General features: G+C 35.1%; 1 protein-coding gene across 2 annotated transcripts in view; it reads right to left on the bottom strand.

Moving 5' to 3' along the window:
- The window catches only part of NRIP1 (nuclear receptor interacting protein 1), a 104,091-nt gene that overhangs the window by 52,881 nt on the left and 24,546 nt on the right, over positions 1-26,664 (bottom strand). The window contains exon 3 of one of the 2 annotated variants that reach the window (XM_032174079.2): positions 993-1,115. The exons of the other annotated variant lie outside the window; for it this stretch is intronic. The gene's annotated coding sequence lies outside the window, so the exon portion shown is untranslated. The remainder of the gene's footprint in view (positions 1-992; positions 1,116-26,664) is intronic. 2 annotated transcript variants of the gene reach the window in all.

Below are 26,664 nucleotides of genomic sequence, written 5' to 3'. Positions count from 1 at the left end.
GAAGAAAAAGCAGTTAGGATTATCCATATGAGGCCTACAGGTAAAGAACAAATTTGGCTCAAAGTTGTCATTCCCTTTTTGAAACACTGCGGTCAGATAAAACATGGTGAATTTTAGCATGCTGTATCTGCTCGCTCTCTCTGACCAGATTTTTTCAGTTAGCTAGATGAAACTGAACTATTCACAACTAATTATGAGCACAATAATCAATCGTTATGCCTTTACCGAGTTCACTTGGATTTCTCCTTCCCAGAAATGAGCAGCATAAGGTCCAAGAGCTTAAGACATGGCGAATTCATTTAGGCTGTGGCTATACTAGAAAACAGGAGTGTTAATCCAAGTAGAATTAACCGCTCGCTCATAGTCTTTTTCGTTGCTCTGCCCACCTACTTGTGTTAATTTAATCCAATTACTTTATCATTTCTCAGAAATGCTAATAATGCTCTTTCCTTTGTAAGAGGAATTTTACATAATTCCAAAAGTAATCACTGGCCTATATTATAATAAACACACAATAATCAAACATGCTTCTATTTTTCCTCGAAACGGTAATTAACTTTTTATCTGAAATCGGGGATTGCTATTTTAGGATTTGTATTAACTGTCCATTTTCTCTGGTTTTTGATAAATTAAGTGTTATCAACAAAAATACTATTTCTTCTTTCAAGCTTTCCAATTCCTCTCTTCAGAAGTAATCTACACACTGAATTCTCAAGAATATCTTTCTCCATTTCTCTTACGGCATTTAATCTCTTTTACTGTTTGATTACATCATTTATCGACATTTATTCTTTCCATATAAGTTCCTTAAAGGAAGGATTGTATCTCTTTCATTTTTTAAACCAGATTGCCTGATGAAATAACTTGCACAGATGAAGCACATAATATATATTTTGAATTATAAGCTAATTTATAACTGAGAAAGAATTGTCTGAAATATATTAAACTCATAATGATTAAGCCTTAAGAACTCAGGAAAACAATATTCTCACCGTCTGTCTCCAAGCTCTGAGCCTCTGCTTTCTGAGAAAGAAAACTGAGAAGGCTGTTGAAAAGTAGCTCTGACGTCATCGGGAGTCTTCAGATTCCCCGTCCTCCTTCAGTCAAGTGTGCATCTTAACAAGAGGGAAAAGATAGTTTGGCATCTATTCCAAACCAGATTCTGGAATACCTTTTGATGAAGTTCAACTTATCCCATTACCTTTTCTTGTTCAAGTTCAATGCAAAAGTAGTCATTTGACAGAAAAATATCAATTGTTTATGAATGCTGGTTCATTAACGGAAAGCAATAGATCTTTGCTTCCCAGGTAATAATCGATAAAAGTAGCTGCTTCAACAAAATAAGCTGTGAAAAAGGTTTATAGTTGCTAGGATGTGTTTATTAACGTTTGTTAATTTCAAATTTCTTAGCGTGCTGTGCTAAATTAATTAATTTACATACAAAAAATTATAAATCCTCCTAAACGTGTATTTCTTAAAAAAAAAAAAAAAAAAGAGTAGCTATAGTTTTTCTTATATGGAACTTTTTCAGTTTCAAAATACCAAGTATGTAATCTTTGCAGCAAAAAAATTGGTAATAAACATCAAATGCCCTATATCCATAAAAAGATTTACACAACAATGCCCAAAGTAGATTTATTTTTAATAGTCAAAAACTGGAAACAACTGAAGTGCCCATCAATAGGTGAATGAATCATATGGTATATCCATACAATATAGTTTTACTACTCAGTATCAAAACAGAATACACACACACATATGGAAAATAAATATGGAAGAATCTCAAAATAATTACCCTGAGTGCAAGAAGCCAGACAAAAAGAAACATATTTTGTGTGATTCCATTTGGATAACATTCCAGAAAATGCACATCTATTGTGAAAGAAAATAGATCAGTGGGGCTGCCTGGGGATGAAGGATGCCCAAGGGAGGGATTACAAAGAGATGTCATCTTAATGGTGATGATGGTTTCACAGGTGTACACACATGTCAAAACTTGTCAGATTGTTTCTTAAATATGTGCAGTTTATTCATCAATTATAAGTCGATAAAACTGTAACAAAAATTAAATGCCTTAACATTTTACACGTTACATGTCCTTAACATGTTACATGTCCCTTGATGCAGCAATTCCATGTCTAAGATTTATCCTAATTAAAAAAATCATGGAGGATAGATGTAAATATTTAGCCATAAGGATGTTCAAAATACATATTATTATATTTGTGCAGTGCATTATATACAGACATAAAATGTCAAAATGAAAAAATTAGAAATAGTTAAATAAACTACAGTATATTACATCATGGAACATTATGTAGTCATTAAAATATTATACAAGAAAATTAAATTATATGAAATTATATACTATATGTGATAAAAACATGAAACAACATTATTTCAGCATAACTGAATTTTTGTTTTAAACAAAAGTAAATGCAATAATTATTTCTGCATTTAGAGGTAATTATTATTTTTTCTTTTTGCTGATTTGTATTTTCTAATTTATCTACAGTAAATGCATACATATTTTCTAACAAACAATAGAAATAAAATGATGCAAATAGGAAAAAATCTAAAATTGTCCACTCCCTAATACAAGTATAAAACTCCTAAGAGGCAGTGCATAATACAGATGTAGTTCTGAGCTATCACACAGCCACCAGCAGCACCCTACCAAATAGCTGTGGGAAAGAGTCAGGTCTGACACGTAAATGGGAGCATCATTAAGTGAGTAATGCTTTACCAGTTACAAAATGCCATCATGGACATGACTGTATTTGATTTTCACAACTCAGTGAAATGAGCAGAGATTCCATTTTATAGAGGAGCAACAGATACTGAGCAGGGCTGGTTAAGTCATATGCCCCAAATTATAGATCTTGGACTCAATCAAATCTTGACTATAAATTCAGATAGGAATTCTAAGAAGGAAACAATCACTTGCCCTGATTATATATACCGAGAAGGATGTGATTCACACATCAACTTAACAATAACCATATTTGCAATTACATGAGTACTCCTATTAGAATGTGGTAGGGACCTTGGGAATTTCTGAAGTCTCCAATCCCCAATCTCTGAAGCAATATACTCAAGGCACGCCCAGCTTCCCACTATCAACATTATCTACCAACTCACTGAAATTCCATTAGAATTTAATTGTTCAGTTTTCAATTACCTTTCTTCCTTCTTGACAAAAAGATTATAACCTTTTATCTTAAAGTTGGAACAAGAAAGTAACCATAACTATATTTAAGAATGCTGGCCGGGTGCGGTGGCTCACACCTGTAATCCCAGCACTTTGGGAGGCCGAGATGAGCGGATCACGAGGTCAGGAGATCCAGACCATCCTGGCTAACAAGGTGAAACCCCATCTCTACTAAAAATACAAAAAATTAGCTGGGTGTGGTGGCGGGCACCTGTAGTCCCAGCTACTCGGGAGGCTGAGGCAGGAGAATGGGGTGAACCTGGGAGGCAGAGCTTGCAGTGAGCCGATATCGCGCCACTGCACTCCAGCCTGGGAGACAGAGCAAGACTCTGTGAAAGAAAGGAAGAGAGAGAGAAAGAAAAGAAAGAAAGAAAGAAAGAAAGAAAGAAAGAAAGAAAGAAAGAAAGAAAGAAAGAAAGAAAAGAAGGAAAGGAAAGGAAAGGAAAGGAAAGGAAAGGAAAGGAAAGAAGGAAGGAAGGAAGGAAGGAAGGAAGGAAGGAGGGAGGGAAGGAAGAGAAAGAAAGAAAGAAAGAAAGAAAGAAAGAAAGAAAGAAAGAAAGAAAAGAAAGAAAGAAAAAGAGCAAGCAAGCAAACTGCAAATAGTAATCTATAAATTAATTACTGGAACTTTAAAATATGAACTTGTGGGCTAAATCTTTTTTTGGTCTAGGTATATAGGGAAGAAACCCTACAAACTGGTATATTCTATGAAGAAAACCACCAACTCCTGAGAAGGGTAAAAGAAAACATCTCTAGAGGAACATTATTATTATCATTATTATTTTTATTTTTAGAGACGAGGATCTTGCTATGTTGCTCAGGCTGGTCTCAAACTCCTGGGTTCAAATGATCCTCCCAACTCAGCCTCCCAAGTAGCTGGCACTACAGGTGTGCACCACGGTGCCCAACTTAGAGGAACAGTATTAATGAACTGGTCATTATCTGTTGATGACACCATAAGGAATCCTTACAGCTACTACTCTTACCAACACTCCCAGAACTAAGAGACTTAACAGGTAATGATAACTATAGTTTACTGAGCAATTACTATGTCTCAAACATAACAATAAGCCTTTTACAGATATAATCTTTAAAAAACCCTATAAGGTGATGACTATTATCCTCAGTTTGTAGATGAGGAAACTGGGTTTAAGTTACCCCAAATCACAAAGCCAGTAAGAGGCTGAGGTGGAATTCAAATCCCAGCATTTTGGAAAAAGACAGGGCCTTGACAGTCTCTGGAACATAAATTCTGATTTTTCTCTACTACTGTTCATCTACAATGGTCTCAATTCAGGTAATGCAAAACACTTGGTACTAGCATATGAACTTAATGAGCCTACATTTTCCATGTAAAAAGTCAAAAGTATTCTGAGCCCACAATTTGTATTTGATATTTTGTCACATTCTAGAATTGTTTATGTTAATGGTTGGTCTCTACTAAGACATTATTATACTCCTTTTGAGACAAATATATGACCACACAAAAGATAAATTAAAAGAATATTTAAATAAAACCAACAAAAGATAACACAAAATAAACTACTCTAACATTAATATTTAAAGTTTTCCTATAGTAATAAGTGAGAAAATTAGCCTTCAGTTCAAGTCAGTGAAACTGAATATGCCAGATGTTTTGAATCATGACAAAAGAAGCATGTCTAATGAATAAGAAAATTTTAAATAACTTCATCATAATTATATTATGAAATATTATACAATCTTTAAAATGGACGTTTTCAAAGACATCCATTTATTTAATAATGTGGTAAAATTATCAGAACACAATGCTAAGAAAGCAAGATACTATTCATCTGAGTTGAACAAATTGCCAAACAAATTAGAAGGCTAGACGCTATGCTAGGTGCTGGAATTACAACATGAATAAGACAAACACAGTTCCCATGGGAAAGAGACAGGAAAGAAGCAAACAGAAAATAAAATAATTGAAGATTTCAAACAAAGCAAGAGGTACAGAGGAAGCTGCTTTACATAAAGTGATAAGGAAAAGCAAAAGCTTCTCTGAGAAAATGACTTTTAAGCTGAGAAGGCCCTAGTCATACAAAGAATAAAGTGAAGAGAATTTCCAATAAAATAGCGTATGCAAAGGACGTGCCTGCTTAAGGAACTGAGAGATGACCAAAGTAGGTAGTAATGAGCAAGGAAAAAAAGGGTAACAAATTAGGTCAGAGATATGAGCATAAAGTACGATCTCAAATTTCTTTTTTAATGTGTTACCCCACACACATATACACACACCATACTGAAGGCATGGAGAACACAATGATAACAGTGATATTCTAGATGGTAGGAAAAGGAGTTGGGGTTATTTTCCCTTAACATTTCCACATGCTCCAAAATAAGCTGCATAAACATTACAATCAGAAAACATATGGCTAGAACTTCCAGTCCAGTGTTGAAAAGAAGTGGTGAGGGCAAACATTCATGCTTTGTCCCCATTTTACGGAGAAAAAGTCCACCTTCCACTATTATTATACAGAGGTAGTATAATACAGCTGCTATTCCCTCCTCCCTATGTGTAGTTTTTGGGTTTTGTTTGTTTGCTTTTATCACTGACGTGTTGGATTTTGTCAAATGATTTTTCTGTATCTATCGAGATAATCATGTGAGTTTTTAACTCCTTTATGTGGGTTTTTAGTCTTTTAGTCTATTAGTAATATATATTATATTAATTGTTTCAGTGTTAAAACAATCTTTCCTTTCTAAGATAATTGCCTACAACTAATATTATACTAATGGTGAAAGACTGAATGCTTTCCCCACCTAAGATCTGAAGAAGACAAGGATATCTGATGTCTACTCAATGCAACAAATATAAAGACAGATAGACTGAAAAAGAAGTCAAAATTATCCTTATATGCAGGTAACATGATCTTGCTTGTCAATAATTCTAAGGACTCTACAAGAAACCCAAAATAATTAATAAAAAAAAGTTTAGAAAGGTTTATGACAAGATCCACAATCAACTGCATTTCTTTTTTTTTTTTTTTTTTGAGACAGAGTCTCACTCTGTTGCCCAAGCTGGAGTGCAGTGGTGCAGTCTTGGCTCACTGCAACCTCTGCCTCCCAGGTTCAAGCAATTCTCCTGCCTCAGCCTCCCAAGTAGCTGGGATTACAGGCATGCACCACCATGCCTGGCTAATTTTGTATTTTTAGTAGAGACGGGATTTCACTATGTTGGTCAGGCTGGTCTTGAACTCCTGACCTCAGGTGATCCACCCACCTCGACCTTCCAAAGTGCTGGGATGACAGGCATAAGCCACCGCACCTGGACATTAAATTTATTCTTAAGCTTTATTCTTTTTGTTACTCTTGTGGCTGAATGGAATTTATTTTTGGATGGTTTGTTGCCAGTATATAAGAAATGCAGCCAGGCATGGTGGCTCACGCCTGTAATCTCAGCACTTTGGGAAGCAGAGGCAGGAGTAAAACATGTGCACTCAAAACTACAAAACACTGTTGAGGGAAATTAAAGAAGACTTGTTTATTGGAACAAAGATTCCGTTGATTGAAAGATCCAATATTACTAAGACGTCAATTCTCCCTACATTGATCTACGTAAATGCCATCATAATCTTTTTCTAGAAATTGGTCCTAAAATATATATGAAAGTATAAAATACCAAGAATAGTGAAACAACTTTGAAAATGTATGAAGCTGCAGGACTTAAACTTATCTAATCTCAAAACATACTATAAATCTATATGGTAACCACCAGAGTTGGTCCTGCTATAAAGATATACATATAGGTAATGGAACAGAATAGAGTCCAGAATAAACTCCCATTCATAGTCATTTGATTTTCGACAAATATGCCACTGCAATTAAAATAATAGTCTTCTTAATACATGGTGCTGGTACAGTTAGATATCCATATGTGAAAATAAATAAGTATAAACCTGTATCTCAACATACAAAAATAACTCAAAATGGATTATAGTCTGAATTGTAAAAATTAAAACACAACTTCTAGAAGAAGGAATAGGATAAACTCTTATGAACTTCAGTTACAGAAATATTCCTTAAATAAGAAAACAAAAGCACAATCCATTTTTAAAAAAATGAAACATGGAATGCATTCAAATTGAAAGACAATCCACAGAATGGAAGAAAATATATGCAAATTATATAATTGATGAAGATATCGTATACAGCATATATTAAAACCCTTTGAAGTCAGCAATAAGATAAACTAACCAAATTTGTTTTAATGGACTCAAGATTTAAAGGTACTTCAACAAAGAAGACTTGTGAATGTTTAGTAAACACATAAAAAGATGCTCATTGTCATCCATTAAAGACATGAAATATTAGTAAAATCACAATGAGATCACATTACACACTCAATAGAATAGCTACATTTAAAAAAAAAAAAGACTGAAAAAACTCAAAGGTTGAGGAGGACAGGAAGAAACTGAACCCCTCCTCCATTGCTGGTGAGAATGTAAAAACGGCATAACCACTTGAAAACCAGTTTGGTGGTTTTTCAAAAATTTAAACATACATTAATGTATACCCTTGCAATGACCTACTAATTTTACACTGGGGTACCTAACCAAGAGAAATGAAAATATATGTACACAAAAAATCTGTCTACAAACGGTGATATCAGCATCAATCATAATAACCAAAAACCGTAAACAAAACAAATGCCCATCAACTATTAAAGGCAAGCATAAAGTGTAACCAACAAAAACAGGGAATGAACTAATGATTCACGTCACCAAGGATGAACCTCAGAAAGTTAATGCTTAGTGAAAGAAGCTAAATACAAAAGACATCTATGTTGTATGATTCCAAAAAGATATCTATATTGTATGATTCCATTTATATATGAAATGTCTTAAAAAGCTGAACTGTATGTAGAGAAAGCAGATCACCTCCTGGGGCAGGAGAAGAGAGCAGAGATTGGAAATGGGCGTGAAGGACTCTGTGGAGACACGAAAATGTCCTAACGCCGGACTGTGGTGATGGTTGCAACATCTGAGTGCATTGACTCAAAACCTTCAAACTGAACACTTGCAGTGGATGAACTGCTTGATACATGTAAATTATACCTAAATAAAGCCATGAAAAACAAAAATAAAAATGATATATTACATACAAAATCATAAATTTATTTAAAATGAGTCTGATGCGCTGACAAAGGTCTACTATCCAGAGTTTACAAAGAGTTTAAACAAATTTACAAGAAAAAAAAACCATTAAAAGGTGGACAAAGACATGAACAGACAGTTCTAAAAAGAAGAATTCATGTGGCCAGCAAATATAGAATTAAAAGCTCAACATCACTGATCATTAGAGAAATGCAAATCAAAACCATAATGAGATACCATCTCATGCCTGTCAGAATGGTGATTATTAAAGAGTCAGAAAACAACAGATGCTGGCAAGGTTGTGGAGAAAAAAGAATACTTTACATTGCTGGTGGGAGTGTAAATTAGTTCAACCATTGTGGAAGACAGTGTGGCAAGTTCTCAAAGACCTAGAGGCAGAAATACCGTTTGACCCAGCAATCCCATTACTGGGTATATACCCAAAGGATTATAAATCATTCTATTATAAAAACACGTGCACATGTATGTTCACTGCAGCACTATTCACAACAGCCACAACATGAAATCAACCCAAATGCCCATCAGTGATAGACTGGATAAAGAAAATGTGGTACATATATACCATGGAATACTATGCAGCCATAAAAAGGAATGAGATCATGTCCTTTGCAGGGATATGGATAGAAGCCATTATCCTCAGCAAACTAATGCAGAACAGAAAACCAAGCACTGTATGTTGTCACTTAAAAGTGGGAGCTGAATGATGAGAATACACGGACACACTTCTGGGGAACAATACACACTGGGCCTGTTGGGTGGGAGGTGCGGGGGGAGGGAGAGCATCAGGAAGAATAGCTAATGGATGCTGGGCTTAATATCTAAGTGATGGGTTGATCTATGCAGTAAACCACATGGCATATGTTTACCTATGTAAAAAACCTGTGCATCCTGCACATGTACCCCAGAACGTAAAATAAAAGTTGAAGAAAAAAATGAGTCTGATGTAAAATACGCTGCCACTTCTCTCATTATTTTAAATAACAATCATACTTTAAGATAAACCTAATGTATTACAATCACTCCTTGGAGAATGCAAAAGTAGAATTAAGATGACTATCCACCTTCTTCATACACTACTGGTGGGAATGTAAAATGCAGTGTAGCCACTAAGGGGAACAGATAGTTCCTTAAAAAGCAACATCAAGTTATGACATGACCCAGGAATTCCACTCCTGTGTATAAACAGAAGGGAAATAAAAACCTGATGTCTATTCACTGATAAGTAGATAAAATGTGATAAATCCATACAATGATGTATTATTTAGTCACAAAAAGGAATGAAGTGCTGACACATGCTACAACATAGTCAAACTTTATTATGCTGAGTGAAAGAAGCCAATCACTAAAAATCACATGTGATTCCATTTCTATGGAATGTACAGAATAGGCAAATTAATCTAGACAGAAAGATCAGTGGTTGTCTAGGGCAGGGGTGGGAAAGGATGGAAATGGAGAGTGACAGCTAACAGGTGTGGGGCTCCTTTTAAGATCATGAAACTGCTAAAAAAAGACTGGTGTTGGTTACACACCTATGTGAACATAAAAACTACAGAAGTGAACCCTTTAAACAGGTGAATTTATAGTATGTAAATTATATCTCAATAAAGCTATAAAAATGACTATTCACCTGATACTTTTTAAAACATCAAAAGTAATTTCAGGGTAAAAACCTAGATCTCTAATCTTACTTGTTTGCTTTTGAAGTTATGTCACATTTATCAGAACAGTTTGTTAATATTCAATTAATTCTGGCTAAATATAAGAATACTTTTTTTAAAAAAAAATCAACTGCATTTTTATACACCAGTAACAAACAGAAAACAACATTAAAAAAATATCCAACAGCAAAGCATACCTAGGAATAAAAGTAACTTGTAAATACTGCATGTTCAATATAAATAAAATATATTGGAAGGCGTTAACAACGAAACCTAAATAATCCAAATAAATGGAATGACACACCATGTTTATTATATAAATACTCAGTATCGTAAAATGGCAATTCTTCCCAAATTAAACAAATGCTTTTAATGCAATGCCTATCAAAATGTAAAAGGTTTAATAAGTTGATTCTAAAATTTGCATGGAGCAGCAAAAGCCCATGAAAGAGAAAAAATCCTACCACCAAAAGAAAATAGTAGGAAACTTGCCTTGCCAGATACCAAAATGTATCATAAAGTTCTAATAATTAAGCTAGTGCGCTCCTGGAAAAGAGACAAACAAATTGATTGCTGGGGAAGTAGACCATCACACAGAGAAAATATTTGACAAACGTTACACTTTAGATCCCCAGAGAAGGGAGACATCATTCAATAGTGCTGAAACAACTAGTTACCCATTGTGGAGGCAAAAGTGGATTCTTGATGTCTAACATATAAACAATAAATTCCAGAGGGATTAAAGTTTTAAATAGAGAAGGCACGTCTTTAACATTTTTAAAACAAAATGTAAGAGGATATCTTTATGATCTCATAGTAGGAAATGTTTCCTTAAGACACAGAAAGGGTTAACTATATGTAAAGCATTAAGATTAATAAATTCAAATGCATTAAAATTGAAAACTTCATTCATCAAAAATACAACAGAAGATGAAAAATGAACAACACCATAAAACACACTGCCAAAAAAATTGGGGATTGGTGTTATGGCTCACGCCTATAATCTCAGCACTTTGGGAGGCCAAGGTAGGTAGATCATTTGAGGTCAGGAGTTCGAGACCAGCCTGGCCAACATGGTGAAACCCCATCTCTACTAAAATACAAAAATTAGCTGGGTGTGGTGGCAGTCACCTGTAATCCCAGCTACTAGGGAGGCTGAAGCAGGAGAACTGCTTGAACCCAGGAGGCAGAGGTTGCAGTGAGCTGAGAACGCATCACTGCACTCCAGCCTGGGTGACAGACAGAGACTCTGTCTCACGTGCACACACAAAAAAAACTTTGGCATCCAGAATATGTGTGTGTGTTTGTGTGTGTGTGTCCTATAACATTTTAATTAAAAATGGGCAAAACAGAGAGGGGGTAGCCCTAATAAGAGGTGTCAGAGAGCTCAAGCAGGTTGAGGTGGGTGTCACTGTGGAGTGGAAGAAATGATGTGGTATGGGGAATCCGAGCCCAAGCTCTAGATCTGTATTGTACTTGTTATTGTATGTGTTATTTTAAAATTTTAAAAAATTTAAGACATAGAAGTATTTAATGTAAAGTTTTAAATATATAATATACAAAAGGTATGAACTCGCAATTCAAGAAAGAATACACTAATGGTGAATAATCACATTAAAAGATGTCTAATCTTATTAGCAATCACAGAAAAGCAAATCAAGACCAATAAGATGCCATTTTGCATCCAACAAATTAAGAAAAGGGTGGTTTGAGGTGAGCAGGATGACAAAGAAGTCCTTGCACAGGAGTGGTCCAGCACTTGGTATCAATGCCCAAGCTGGAGCAGAAGGGCGTCCACAAAAAGACGCACTGTGGTGTGCAATGTAGAAATCAACGTGGGGTGAGAACGGCTTCCATATAAAGCGGCTTTGAGGCTCAAGTAAAACTAAGGGGCAGGGTGAGGGACAGGAGAAATGGCAGATTGACTACATACAGGGAGAATGATCAAATAAAGTAACACTAAGGATCATGGTAGTCAGGTTTCTCACTGTAAGAGGAGGTACAAAAAGGGAAGGAAATATAATTGAAGCCTACAGGATTGGAATGAAATCAGAGATATCAGTATGATCAAGGGATGACATGTCAAAAAGATACTGAAGGGGGTCCCGCTGGCAAAATCAGGGACGAGATGAGCACCAAAATAAGTTACAATAGTAATGGATTATAGCTCACTGTAATGCTCATAAGCACAAACTGATACAAATAAATTAACTAAAACTGTGATCAGGAAAGGGATTTTACATAGTTTCAAAGCACCTGCATGCAAAATAATTATTAATTACAGAGGGAAAATGAGTAATTTCACAGTAGATAAACTTAGCAGACACCATCTTAATCAAGTAATCCCAGTGAAAAGTCAACAGTAATGGGTCAAAATGAAATTATATGCCACCGCATAGGATGCAAAGAGAAGACACAGTATCACTTCTGTGATATTCCTGCTCAATATTCATAATATGGATCTAACCAGGAGGACAACAGAAGACAACCCTAAAGGAAAAGATATTCTACACAATTACGGGCCGACATGGTCTTCTAATATGCCAGTGTCTTTCAAGTCAAAGACTGAAGAACTGTTCCAGACCGAGGGAGACCAAAAAGATGAGACAAGTAAAATGCAAAGTGTGATTCTAAACTGCATCCTTTTGCTCAAAAGGACATTATTGGGACAACTTGGAAACCTGAATGAGCTCTGAGGATTAGACAGTAGTGATGATCAATGATTTTGATGGTTTTGTTGTGGTTTCCAGGACAAAGTCTTGTTTCTTTGTGGAAGAAACAAGTGTGTGGAAACTGCTGCAGTGAACATACATGTGCACGTGTTTGGAAGTGTGTGGAAACACACACTTGTTTATTCATGGGAAATAAGTCAACAGAGGAAAAAAGTTCCACTGTATTGTACGTGTAACTTTTCTGTATGTTACTTTAAAATTAAAAATATGTAAAATATAAATGTATAAAAAACAGTTTTGAGTACATAATGGGCATAGGACATAATACGAATTTCAAAAAATAATACACCAATGATGAAAAAACACATGAAAAGATGTTCAGCCCCATTCGCTATCACAGAAAAGTAAATCAAGATCATAATACGATGCCACTTTATATCTACTAATTTGGAAAAAGCTAAAAAGTCTGACAATTCTTAGATCTGGCAATGATGTAGCTCAACAGAAGCTTCTGATATATTATTAATGAAATGTAAACTGGTCTGATAACATTGGAAACAACTTCATATTATTTCATATAATTGAGCATTCTTTACATATCTACTTTTGGGTATATACCCTAGAGTCTTGCACATCTTCTTCAGAACACACATAAAAGAACGTTGACATCAGCAATGCTTATAATAGTCATACATATGTGTGTAAATATAAGTACACCTATATATGTATGTAAGTATATCAACATAGGTATATCAAAAACAAAACAAAAACAAACAAATGAAAGGACTCAGCAACCATCCAAATGTCCACACAGAGGGGAAGAAATAAACACACACAATGGACTATTGCCCAGGAGTGGAAATAAATGAAGTATACCTACATATAGCAGTACAAATAAATTTCAAAAAACCAATATGACTTGAAAAAGCAAGTCTCATAACTGTACATATTAAATAAACTTAAAGTGTGTAACTGGATTGTTTGCAACTCAATGTATAAATGCTTGAGGGGATGGACACCTCATTCTTCATGATGTGCTTACCTCACATTGCATGCCTGTATCAAAACATCTCTGTACCCCATGAATATATACACTTGTACCCACAAAAACTAAATTTAAAAAAAATTTGAAACAGCAAGTATCCGAAGACTTCATACAGAATGCTACCATTTTCACAAAACAAAAACATAAAGTAACATATTATTTAAAGATTAATGTAAAAACCAGTATTATTTAAAAGACAGTAAATGATTAACACAAAATTGAAGAAAGCAGTTGCAAGGCACCAGGGGCAAGGAGAGCAATATACCGACAGATGCAGCAGTGGTAGTTAAGTCTGATTCTATGCTCGATGGTTGGTTCTTGGGAGATCACTTTCATATTGTGCCTCATAATTCAAATACATTCCTGTTTATACCAAGTGTTACATAATAGAAAATAAGTGGCTATATTGTGGCAAATCAGAGCTTTGACAAGTATCTTGTTTAGGTAAGCATCTTAATAATTTTCACACATGAACAAATGTTAACTGTTAGGTAACATATTTTCTTTATTCTCCTTGTTAGAAACAAAACCAAAGGAGGATATAAAGAGAGACACTCAAAAGAATTGAAAAACTGACTGGCAGATAAAAACTTATAGCTTGGTCCATCAAAGAATGAGGCTAATTCCAATCTACCACCACTTTGGTCTCAAATAAAGCTAACATAAATGCTTGCTTACTTAATTACTGCAAACTTCAGAACTGTCTGATGAAAGATGGTCATTTTGCAAAAATTACTTAACATGAGAAATAGGTAAACTGGAGTAATTCAATACACTTCAGGTTCTTAACAAAATGCATTTTCCCTCTAAATCCAAACAGGCCTTTTTCTCTCTACTTGGTCACACAGGCAAGCAATCATATATTCACCATGACAGCCAAAACTGTGATGAGAAATACTTAATCCATCTTAAAGAGCAAAGTTTACTTGCACAATAAATAACTCTTTATATTTATTACACGGTATTTCTATTTAAAAAAAAAATACAATTCAATTTTCTCAACAACCCTGCATTACAGGTAGAGCACACACTGTTAAGCAATAACCACTGCACGCAGCATAATACTTAAAAATATTTTAAATAGTTAGAAATGTGAATGATACTCTAAATCAAATTTGCTATCCAAATACTTCCTGAGTATCTAGCATGTGAAAGGTACTTTATAAGGTACTTTTTGGCATTTTATGTAATGCACACGGATTGAAAATCTTAGCTATGTGCTGCATTCTTGTTAAATGCAAATGAGTACAATAATCTGGTTAAAAGACATCTTACACTAATTCCTCTTCAAAAGAAAGGGAGCGAGAAGCCATTCACCCTGATGAACTCACGTAAGATATACTGTACTGATTCTTTCTCCGGGCTTGGATTTCTTTTTAATGATGTGCTTGCACATTAACTACAGGCTACACAATACTGAGGAAGTTGGAGTGAGGTAAAATCGCCTATTTAATAACACATTTCCTTTAGAAGGATCATTGCTTCATGTTACAGAGGAAACAGACATAAAACTAAATCCACACCATTAGTCCTTGTGTTGTATTTCTTTTTGTATGTATATTTTTTACAAGGTTTGGGGCTGAAAAATCAGGCACTGATTCAAAGAATAAATATATTTAGCATGCAATTTTTAACACTAACGTAGGCACTAAATAAATGTACAGTGTACAAATGTTTATTTGAATACTCTATTTTAAAATTACTTCCAGTGTTTCCCTGTGTTGTTCAATGGAACATAAAATATCCACTCCATATAACACTTGATTTTTCTATTTCCTATTCTTTATTGTTATTATTGAAATTATATTCTTTTAAAAGCCATTTCCTATTATTAATGGTCAATATCATTCTTTTAAAAAATATACATTGGTCTGAAAAGTATTTATATAAACAAGTGTTTATCTGACATCCCCATTTGGAGGTCTCCAAGCCTTTCAAGTTTAATATGTCAATAACCGAGTCCCTGTTATTCCTAATCTCAGATCAGCTCCATTCTTCCAATTGTTCAGGCTGCCATCCGAGATGCCTCTCTTCCTCTCACACCCACATACAATCTTTCAGCAAATTCTGCAGGCTTTACCTTGGAATCCAGAATCCAGAATTCAGCTACATCTTACTGTCCCCATTCAAGTCATCTCCTTCTCTCCTGAATTATTATAATGGCCTCCTCACTGGTTTCCTTGCTTCCGTTTTTGACACCTCTTTGGTCTACTTAACACAACTGCTGAAGTGATTCTGCTGAAACATGATATTGGGCCACTCTTCTGCTCAAAACTTTCTAGGGGCTTCCCCCTCTGACCTCATCTCCTGTGACTCTCCCTCACTCACCCCACTGCAGCCACAGGAACTTCGACTGGAACACTCTCCTCCCCAGAGGGCTGCATCACTAGCTCCCATGCTGACTCAGCCTCTACTCAAGTCACCCTCCAGGTTAGGCCTTCCCTGGGTGTCATCTAAAACTTCATGGACATGTCCCCTGCCCCTGCCCTCAAGACCCTCCATTCTCCTCTCTTTGCTTCAATTTTTATTTAGCACTTAATAAGATACCATAAATTGAATTGCTTTATCTTATTTGTCTATCTCACCAATAAACTGTAAGCTCCACGAGGTTAGCAATTTTTTTTCTCTTTTGTTCACTGTTCTATCCCTAGGACTTAGAAGAATAACCAAAATACAGTAGGCACTCAAGAAATATGACTGGGTGGGGTGCATAGTTCACACCCATAATCCCAGTGCTTTGAGAGGCTGAGGCAGGAGATCGCTTGATCCCAGGAGTTTGAGGCTGTGGTGAGCTATGCCAACCCGACTGCACTCCAGCCTGGGCAACAGAGTGAGTCCCTGTCTCCAATAAAGGAAATCAAATAAATAAATAAATAATAAACATGTCTGTATTTTGTGATCTCACCAGAGAGTCTGCAGAGATGAACAAAACTCATATCCTCACCGGCTGTGACAAACACTGCAGTGACCTCCTCAAAAACACACTGTCCTCTTCCTTATTCGCCTGTAGAAACTCACCATCTTCCCCTCAAGAGGTGAATCCCAATTAGGTAAAGCCACTAGGGACAAATAATGTCTACTCTGATAATAAGAGGCAGGGCTTAGGCATAGGTATATGATGTAATTATGACCAGTGAAGGTGACGAGGAAATGTGGGAAAACAGCCATCTTTCAACCATGAAGAGTGACATCACCAAGTCACTCAAGATGGCAGAGTAGAAAACAGAAAATACCATGTGGGACACTAATAAGATCATATGACAATTCATTAACTGCCAATACTCCAAATTTCTTGTTGAGTAAGAAGATATACCCTTACTGGTTACGTTACTTGTAGTAAGGCCTTCTATTACTTACATTTTTATTAACACAGAGAAGTTTTTACAAATATTCACACAGTTTCCCACAATGGGTTAAGTCAAACTAACACGAAGTTGGATTGATTCACCTGGTAGAAGTCAGGTGTTTTCCCTTTCTTCATGCTGCATGCTTAGACAACATGTCACATGACAATGAAACAAGATATTTCAATGGAAATCGTATTTTCTCATAGGAATAATATGTTACAAACAGGGTTTCCTCTTAATTAAGAATTGAAAATAAACATATTACCAAAGCAAAGGCAGTCCAAATATAGAGCTCTAATAAGTTAAATGGTAAAATTATGCTCCCAATGACTACATACTTAACAATGTTCTACAGAATGATAAGTGCTCATTCAGAGGGAGGAAAACATGGAAGGAGGGACAGACGAGGTTGGGTGGTAAGGAGGCAAGAGGGGAGGTCCCAAGGCCAAATAAATTCAGGAAATGATGATTTAAGTTAAAACAGATCACTACATTCCGTTTCTATGTGTATACACTCTGGAAGGCGCTCGGAGGGTCACTACATTCCCTTTCTATGTGTGGACACTCTGGAAGGCAGTCAGAGGGTCACTAAATTCCCTTTCTATGTGTGTACACTCTGGAAGGTGCTCAGAGGATCACATTCCCTTTCTATGTGTATACACTCTGGAAGGTGGTCGGAGGATCACCACATTCCCTTTCTATGTGTATACACTCTGGAAGGTGGTTGGAGGATCACCACATTCCCTTTCTATGTGTATACACTCTGGAAGGCGGCTGGAGGGTCACCACATTCCCTTTCTATGTGTATACAGTCTGGAAGGTGCTCAGAGGTTCCCCACATTCCCTTTCTATGTGTATACACTCTGGAATGTGCTTGGAGGGCACCATCATTCATCTGAGATGCTCCCACTCATCTCTGAAGTAATCCTAGGTTCAAAGTGGAGGAAGGAAGTAGGTCAGTGATAGTTTGACCCAAAGGGGTAATTTTGAGTCAAAGGGTTTTGATTTTTAACTCAAAGCCAAGCCGTTAATAACAAAGCCAGAACTATGACTATCCGAAACAAGAACTCTTCAAATTCTCACTACAACTACCTAACAAACCACACACCGCCTCATCATAAAAGTCTTAAAAACTTTGAAAATTCTAATAAACTCCTTTTACTATGAAGTAACTTACTGTAGATATAATAGGACCAAAATAGAAGATATTTTTTAAAACTTTCCTACAGGATAAACCTAACTCTATCCTTAACACAGTATCTGTAATATATAGTAACTGTTTAGTTATCAGTAGTTTTAGTAGCTGTCATTTTTGAAAAAACATTTGGATGAATGATGGCTCTAAAAAAAAAAACCGTTCAAAGTCACTGAAAAAAAGTAGGGATTTCCTTCAAAAGCTTCTCACCATATTCTCTTATAGTAAACAAAGGCATAAAAGTTATTCTGTTGGTAAAACTTCAAAAAGCAGTAACTGAAACAATTTAACTAAGGACTTCAGTCCAGAGAGGATGCCTGCTCATTGTAAGGTTGACTACAGAGGTCTACTGATCTCAGATCCAATCCTTGCTTCCTTCTGCTCTCCCCTGGTCACTCTACATTCACGAAATGAAGCAGGAGACGCAGCAGAAAGGTGAGTTAAGACTGGAATTAAAAGTCTGAAGCCACAGAAGGACCGAAAGATGTGTGTGATGTAAAAATGATCGTACAAAAATATAAAGTAGTCTGTTTGACTTCAAATATGGTTCTTTTAAATAATGGGCCACTGAGAAAGCTGAAAAATTAAAATGATCACCGGGTGCAGTGGCTCACGCCTGTAATCCCAGCACTTTGGGAGGCCGAGGCGGGCAGATGACGAGGTCAGGAGATCGAGACCATCCTGGCTAACATGGTGAAACCCTGTTTCTACTAAAAATACAAAAAATTAGCCGGGCGTGGTGGCGGGCGCCTGTAGTCCCAGCTACTCGGAGAGGCTGAGGCAGGAGAATGGCGTGAACCTGGGAGGCGGAGCTTGCAGTGAGCCGAGATCGCTCCACTGCACTCCAGCCTGGGCAACAGAGCGAGACTCTGTCTCAAAAAAGAAAAAAAAATACTGCATACTACGTGCCAGGACTGCATTAAATGCTTAACGCAGGCTTAATTCCTATGTGGTAATTCTCAAATAACTCTGTGAAGTTATTCCCATTTTACAGATAAGAACACTGAGCCTTAGGGAGGTAAGGTGATTTGCCCATAGTCAACAATAGTAAGTAAGTGGCAGAGTTGGGGTTCATACCTAGATTATCTGGTCTTGTTCAAAACCACCACATCACAGCCTGTGTCAACTTCAATCCATTTACCCATAAACACTACTTTGGCTGAAATGCAGTTTATTAAAGATTTTAAGTAGCCTCAAGTATACTTCTATACACTAATGGTGACTTTCAACATGGAATGTAAGTTTTAAAACAATTATCGAGTGGGTTATTGTCAGTTATCATGATTAACATTTATTAATTAGACACAAGTAAATACCTGTTACAATACTGCTAAGACATAACATTATCTCACTTAATTACTATTTATAAAATAGATATTATCCAATTTTACAGATGAGGCTCAGAGAAGTTGAGTGACTTTCTCAGTTAAGGGGTAAATCTGGGATTCAAACTCAAGTCAGTGTGTTTCACAGTAAGGCATTCCACAATCGCTCCTCAATAAACCTCAACAGTGTCAGGTCAATTGCCTTGGTCACCTGGTCTCCTGATCATTTCATGAAAAATTAACCATCTGTTTATAAATCATTCATCAAACTTCTTGTTCCTAGAGCTATGCTAAAGATACAAACATAATTACAAGTCCTTGCTGGACCCCACTAGACTCTTTAAATAAAAATATGTTCCGAGGGTAATCTAGATTCTGGCAATTTCTATTGCAAATTCACCAAATCCCTTGCTTTTGTTACTACCACAGCATAAACACCCTGAATTTTCCTTACTGGAATAAAGCCTGTTAAAACTTTTTGCAGGAAAATCTCTAGGACTTTTTAAGTATCAAAAAGCTGAGGAAATGTTGGTACTTTAAAATAAATCCTGACCCAGTAAGAACTGGCACTGAGCCTTTTATTTTCTTGCAGTCAGCAAAACTACAAACCTATAAAAATTCAAATAGTAGTTAAGGGGCATGCATTTTGAAGTAGTTCCATATGTGGTGAGTCACTTCCAAACTCATGCTTTATACTGAAAACTTTTTTAAACCTGGATATGTAGGCAGAAATCGCTTTTAAAACCTATCACAGCCATACTATGAAAGGAAAGCAAGTCCATGTGGGAGTTTACTAATTGTTTCTCCTGAAAACTGTTTTCCTGGGGGGAAAAATGAATATTATTATTGACTCCTATGTACCACCTTGCTTTATAGTTCAAACAAATTCAGAAACTGTTTTTCCTAACTCAGTATTGATCTAGATCTTTGCAAAAATGAAATGAAAGACAGGTTAATCATCCAACAAACATAATACGCAAGTGTGTATGAGGAGAGGAGAGCTGGAGGAAGTGGAAAGAACTAGGTCAGTAGGTGGCAGATGTTAAGTGGTTCAAACTTGAAAGGAATCCTAAAAGCATGGACCGAGGTTTGCGGAAACTCTTAAAAGTAAATGAAAATAAAAAATAAAAATAAAAATGTGTGGAAGAAAGGTTCTAATTAGAAGGACGTGAGATTAAGTAAAACAGTGATCATCCAAAAATCTATTTTCTTTCTTTTGAAAAATACATTAGAATTAACAATATTGTCCATAACACATTATCTTTCTATAGCATTACACTGATATCAATGCACTTTATGTATTTCCTCATTTATTCTGCATAATATTCTTATGATGTAAAATGTATCCTCATCTTACAGATCAAAAAACTGAAGCTCAGGTTAAATGACTTACTAAGAATATATGTGAAGATGCAGGGCTCAAATATAGATCTTAGGATTCTAAAGCCATCATTTTCCATACTATTGTATTTAACTGTGGCTGTGACAGTAGCTGCTCTTAATGCCTACTCAAGAGGTAAAAGAGAAATATACCCTTTGTTTTAAAATTTTTTAAAAAAGTAACAATTACCTCTGCCTTTTCTGAAGAGAAAACCGGAATCCTTGTATCTCAAATAAATGTTTTCTTTTAAAATACAAGTTTACAAGGTAATAAGTAGTATTCATGTGATAGGTTTATCAGAAACAATTCTAAATGCCTGAGCCAATTTAAATAGTTCACATTTATTCATTTCATACAATGTTGCTATAAAAATAAAGTCTGTATAATTCTCATTTTACATTAAAGTAACCAAGACGAAGAGAGGTTACACTAATAAAAGGTTTAAAAGCTAAGAAAATAGCTTTCTGTGGTCATCAGACTAAGTTTAAATTGTATATGACTTTTTTTTTTTTTTTTTTTGAGACAGAGTCTTGCTCTGTTGCCCAGGCTGGAGCGCAGTGGCGCGATCTTGGCTCACTGCAACTTCCGCCTCCCGGGTTCAAGCATTTCTCCTGCCTCAGCCTCCTGAGTAGCTGGGATTACAGTTGTGCGCCACCATGGCCGGCTAATTTTTTGTATTTTTAGTAGAGACGAGGTTTCACTGTGCTGGCCAGGCTGGTCTCCAACTCCTGACCTCATGATTCACCCACCTCGGCCTCCCAAAGTGCTGGGATTACAGGCATCGTGATGTATATGACTTTCTAACAAATACTGTAATGATGTTTTTCATCCTTAATAGAAATCCATGGAAGTATTTAAATAATATAATAATGTTAACGATTTCTTATTTTCTGAAATTACTGTGAAAATGGCAAATTAGTAGTAACTCAGTAGAGGAGTATAACTATTAATACAAACTGCATGCCCATGTTTTTAAAACACTTATAAAAGTAACTTTAATAACATTCCTTGTGAGGTTATATCCATTTCTATGACAATAAACAGGCTGTCTTTCAGAATTTTTGTCTGTGATATAAATAAAGCCAGAATATCAATAATTTTTTAACCCACGCTGGAAAAAAAGGCTGAATATTTTTTAAACTTTATGCCCTAGATAATAAAGTAAGGGCTGTGTATACTGCCCACATAATCTGGGTGGCCAATAAAGTTAACTTCCCCAACCTATTCAGTCGCCAAAAGGGTATCCCAATTGCACATCATATTTTGTTATAGTAAGGAAGATTGAGAAACTATAATAGTTTCCTCCTCCCAAATTCAGTTTCTGCTACTACTCCGTGTCACCAACATCTCAGTGTTTAAATACATAAAACCACAGTCAGCCCAAATGTTCAGGGTCTATGTATGATTACAGAATTTATCTTTGTTTATGCTGCTGATTCTATGAAACTCATTTCCTCCTTTAACCTTTTACCATTTCTTTCTGTGAACTAAATTTATACCCACTACACAGATATACATGATCTTCAGATTTTGGGAGTTTTTTGGAGTGGGGGGATATCTCTGAAAGTCAGAAACTTATTTCATTCTTAGATACTTAGCACGAAAACCATGCCCTAATGAAATTTAAAAAAAGTCATTATCCCCAAATTCAGTCCCATTTAGAATCTCCACTAGCCAGGCAGGCTATTTAGCAATATTTTAAAAATACTCTTAAGAAATAGAATTGAAAAGGTTGGGTTTATCTTTAAGAAATTTAGGGAAATCTGTGAAATGATTCTTTTTTAAAAATATACTTTACCCCAATGTGAATTAAATATGAAAAACTAAGGATAAATTTTGGGAAGTTAACAAAACTTTTATCTTTGAAATTGTTACATTCTAAGCAGGTAATTTATTACTTTCACCAAAAGCATTTGTATTTTCTCTCTTGATGAACAGCAAAGAATATTAAGTCTATAGTAACATAAGTATATAAGCAAAATTTAAGCAAAATAAGCAAAATTTATTTAGCTAACATATTAAATAAATTTTGCTTATTCAGGTAAGGAACATTAAAAGAGCATTCTACATATCACAGTAAGTTAAGTCAAAGAAATGTACATATTCAACGAAATAAAGTCTGAGTACTGTCATAATTACCCATATCACACTTTGCAACCTGTAAATTTCTAACATACATGCTATCATTTCATCTTCATACAAAGCACATGAAAAAAATGTTGCACAAATGTAAGTAACTTGCGTAATATAATAAAGATGATCTTGTATCTCTTTTGATCGTTTCTAAGCTTTAAAATTATATCAGGACATACTCTGGAGTTCTGTTTCACCAATACTTTGATTTATCACTCTATATGTGTGAGGCATCAAGTTGAGTGCTTTGTAAGTCACAAATTTATAAAAGATACAACCCCCTCCATCTAGAATTTTATAATTCTGCTGCAGCAGTGAATGAAACGCTATGAAAAATAAAGGCAGTGTGAATGGCATTCATCAACCACTATGAGAAAGTAGATGGGAGCACACGTTCCCTTCTGTCCAAGTGGTCATACAAATCACAGGATGGATGGCCTTTTGGTAAAAGAAAACTAGTAGGGTTCAAAAGACATCTGAGCTGAAGATAGCAAAAATAATGTGGCAGAATAAGAAATGTGCAATAAACATGTTTAAGGAAGGTGCAAACCAAATATTTGATCATGAGATATGCAAGGAACCACGTAGAAATAGGACTTGTCTTATCTTGTGAGCAGAGGTCTTTGTTCAGGGTAATAATAATTTTCTTCAGAAAGTTTTACTTTGCTGTGTAGAATGTATTGGGTAATAAAAACTAAAAGGCAAAAGACCAAATAGAAAGTTACTGCAGTAACTATCTAATAATCAGAAAGTAATAAAGCCTGAATTTGGAAAATGGCAGTGGAAAAACAAAGAAACCAAAACTCATAATTCTTCCTGTTCCAATGAAAATGATTACTGACATAGTCATAATTATGGTTGACTGCAATCAAATGTTAAATATGTAAAGGTATAATATAAAACCAAGAACTTGCCAATAGACTTTTAGGAAAGACTTTGATCACATTTATCATCTCATACTTATCCTACAATGTAATAAACATTATAATGTCCCCTTTGAATGTATTCTAGGGTACCATATACCATAACTTGATATGTTTTTAATTAAATTTTTGTACTATTTTAAAAACATTTATTGTAGTTGACCTAAAAATAAAACTTCGAGAACTACAATTAGACACCACCTGTATAAAATGAAAGCCAATCTATACTTCTGTATACAAAATTACTTTCCAAAACCTTTTGAGCTCTGCCTGATCTATACTAAGATACCAAAATACAATGTATGTCTCCTATATTTTAAAGAAACAGAAGAAATCTTTTATAAATGTACTTCTCAAACTGATTACCAACATAATTTTATTATCCAAATGAAAAAAACACATATTTATACCTATAAGAAAAATTACCTGACCATAATAATAAACCCTATTTTTTGAAAACTTCATATTTACATATTACCTTTCAAAGGGATGTGTATGTCAGTTTGATGAAAAAAACTATTTTCAAATTATTCAAATCATCCAAATATACTGTGATGCTTATAACTTACAATTTTTGTTTTCATTTCCTTTAAATATTCCCTGCCCCAGAAAACCTATACAGGCAAATTTTCAGAAATAAAAAAAAAATGTGTATATTCTCCATGCATTCAATAAATAATTAGTCTATAAACAGGTATGTCCTCCTTCTAGATGCTCAGCCTCAGACTAGCTTCTTCAGATTTATTAGTAATGAATGCAACAGAAATTCTTGCCTTCAGGGAGTCTCAATTTTAGAAAGATTAAACAATAAATAAACTACGCTTTAAAAAGAAACACATATTTCATTGTATTTTTAAAGGTGTTAAATGCTTGGAAAAAGAGAACAGCATAAAGGAGAGAGGAAAAAGATGAGGCTTCCATTTTGAATTGTGTGGTCACCAGGGTGGGCTTCACTGAGAAGATGCCTTTTCAGCTGATGCAAGGACTTTAGTTTTATACCAAGTGACGTGAAGGCTTTTAAGCAGAGGAATGATTTTCATTTCTTACTACCCAATAAGAATGGAGTGTCAAAAAGAGTACCAATTTCATTTAAGAGTGTGGAGGTAGTATTATCAAAAATGTGTTGGGGGTAGGGCTATAAAACAACCACTGTATCCCAGATCTGGGAACTAAAACAAGGACTAAAGTGTGATTATGCCATTTATTTCTCAAAGGGCTATTCCCTCCACAATAAGTTTCCATATTGACTGTTTTCACAGGTCAATAGCCCCTTATCCACATTCCCAATTTTGAATACCAAGAAGCTTTAAAACCCAATTTGGTGGCAAAATCAAACCCACATTAATGTGAGACGGTTTATAGTCTTGATTTATCCCATTTGGCAAAAATAAACATGAAGAAATATTAACCCTCGAAATTTAGTAACCTTTAAATATCCTAAGTAATGAGAAGTCATAGGCACATCTATATGTACACATACAAACTATTTGTAAACTTCCCTATTTTATTGAATATGGTGGAGTTATATCATAAAGCAATTTATCACACTCAATTAAGCCAGCCATGCTTTTAACAAAAGAAAAACACACTTCCCCTAAAAGTAAAATTCTACCTAGTATAATAGAACCCGGAATAAGATGGAAGATATGAAGCTACTGTTAGATTTTGATTTTATAGTTTAAAGATACGTATCTGTCATTCAACATGCCCCCTAAACACTGGCTAATTGATTTATCTGATGTTCAACCAAAGAAAATGCTACTTATTCCAAAATAGAAGGAAAAATAGGATGTTTGAAACTTACTGAAAGATAGTACTTCAGCATTTGACATGGCACCTTTCTATTGGATTTTTAAGGGTAATTTTAACTAGTCATGAACTTTACTAAAGCACTATCTTTTAAAAACCCAAAATGTAACTCTATAGCTGTGCTGTCTAATATAGCAACCACTAGACACATGTGGCTACTGTGCACTTGAAAGATGACTAGTCAGAATTCAGAGAGCTGTGAGTCAAAACACACACCAGCTTTCAAAAATTCAGTGCAGATTTACATTCTTTTTGAATGCAAAATATCTCATAATTTTATATTGATTATTCATTGAAAGGATAACATTTTGCAGATACTAGGTTAAATCAAATATAGTATTAATTTCACCAGTTACTTTTAACCATAGCTACTAGAAACTTTAACATTTAAAATTTAAACTTACATAATGTAGCCCACATTACACTTCTAGTGAACAGCACTGCTCTATAGGAAAGACGTAGAAAAAGATGAATCTTTCAAATACTTACATGCTAGAATGAATAATATCAATTTTAATCGCCAGAATAATAAAAACACAAAGGTCACAAGAAACACTTGTCAGGAATGCGGAAATAAGTGTTTTGTAACTCAAAAGTATCTATTACTTTAAACATTCAAAGAGGTGTCCAAATATTCAACTAATAAAAAAAAGCCTTCAATATATGTTATGTCTGATTTGCTTCAAAATCTACTTTCAGTATTTCAATCATATGATCATAAGTACACAGAGGAGGGTTTTGTGTCCTAGTTTCATTCACTAGGGTTAGAACAAACCCAGGTTTTGTGAGCCAAATACATATTATAATGGAATCAGAAAGTAGGTAAC

This window comes from Hylobates moloch, unplaced genomic scaffold, assembly GCF_009828535.3.
Source record: "Hylobates moloch isolate HMO894 unplaced genomic scaffold, HMol_V3 SCAFFOLD_14, whole genome shotgun sequence".
NCBI classification, from domain to species: domain Eukaryota; kingdom Metazoa; phylum Chordata; class Mammalia; order Primates; family Hylobatidae; genus Hylobates; species Hylobates moloch.
Note: the sequence above shows the minus strand (reverse complement) of the source record. Positions and strands in the feature narration are given on the sequence as shown.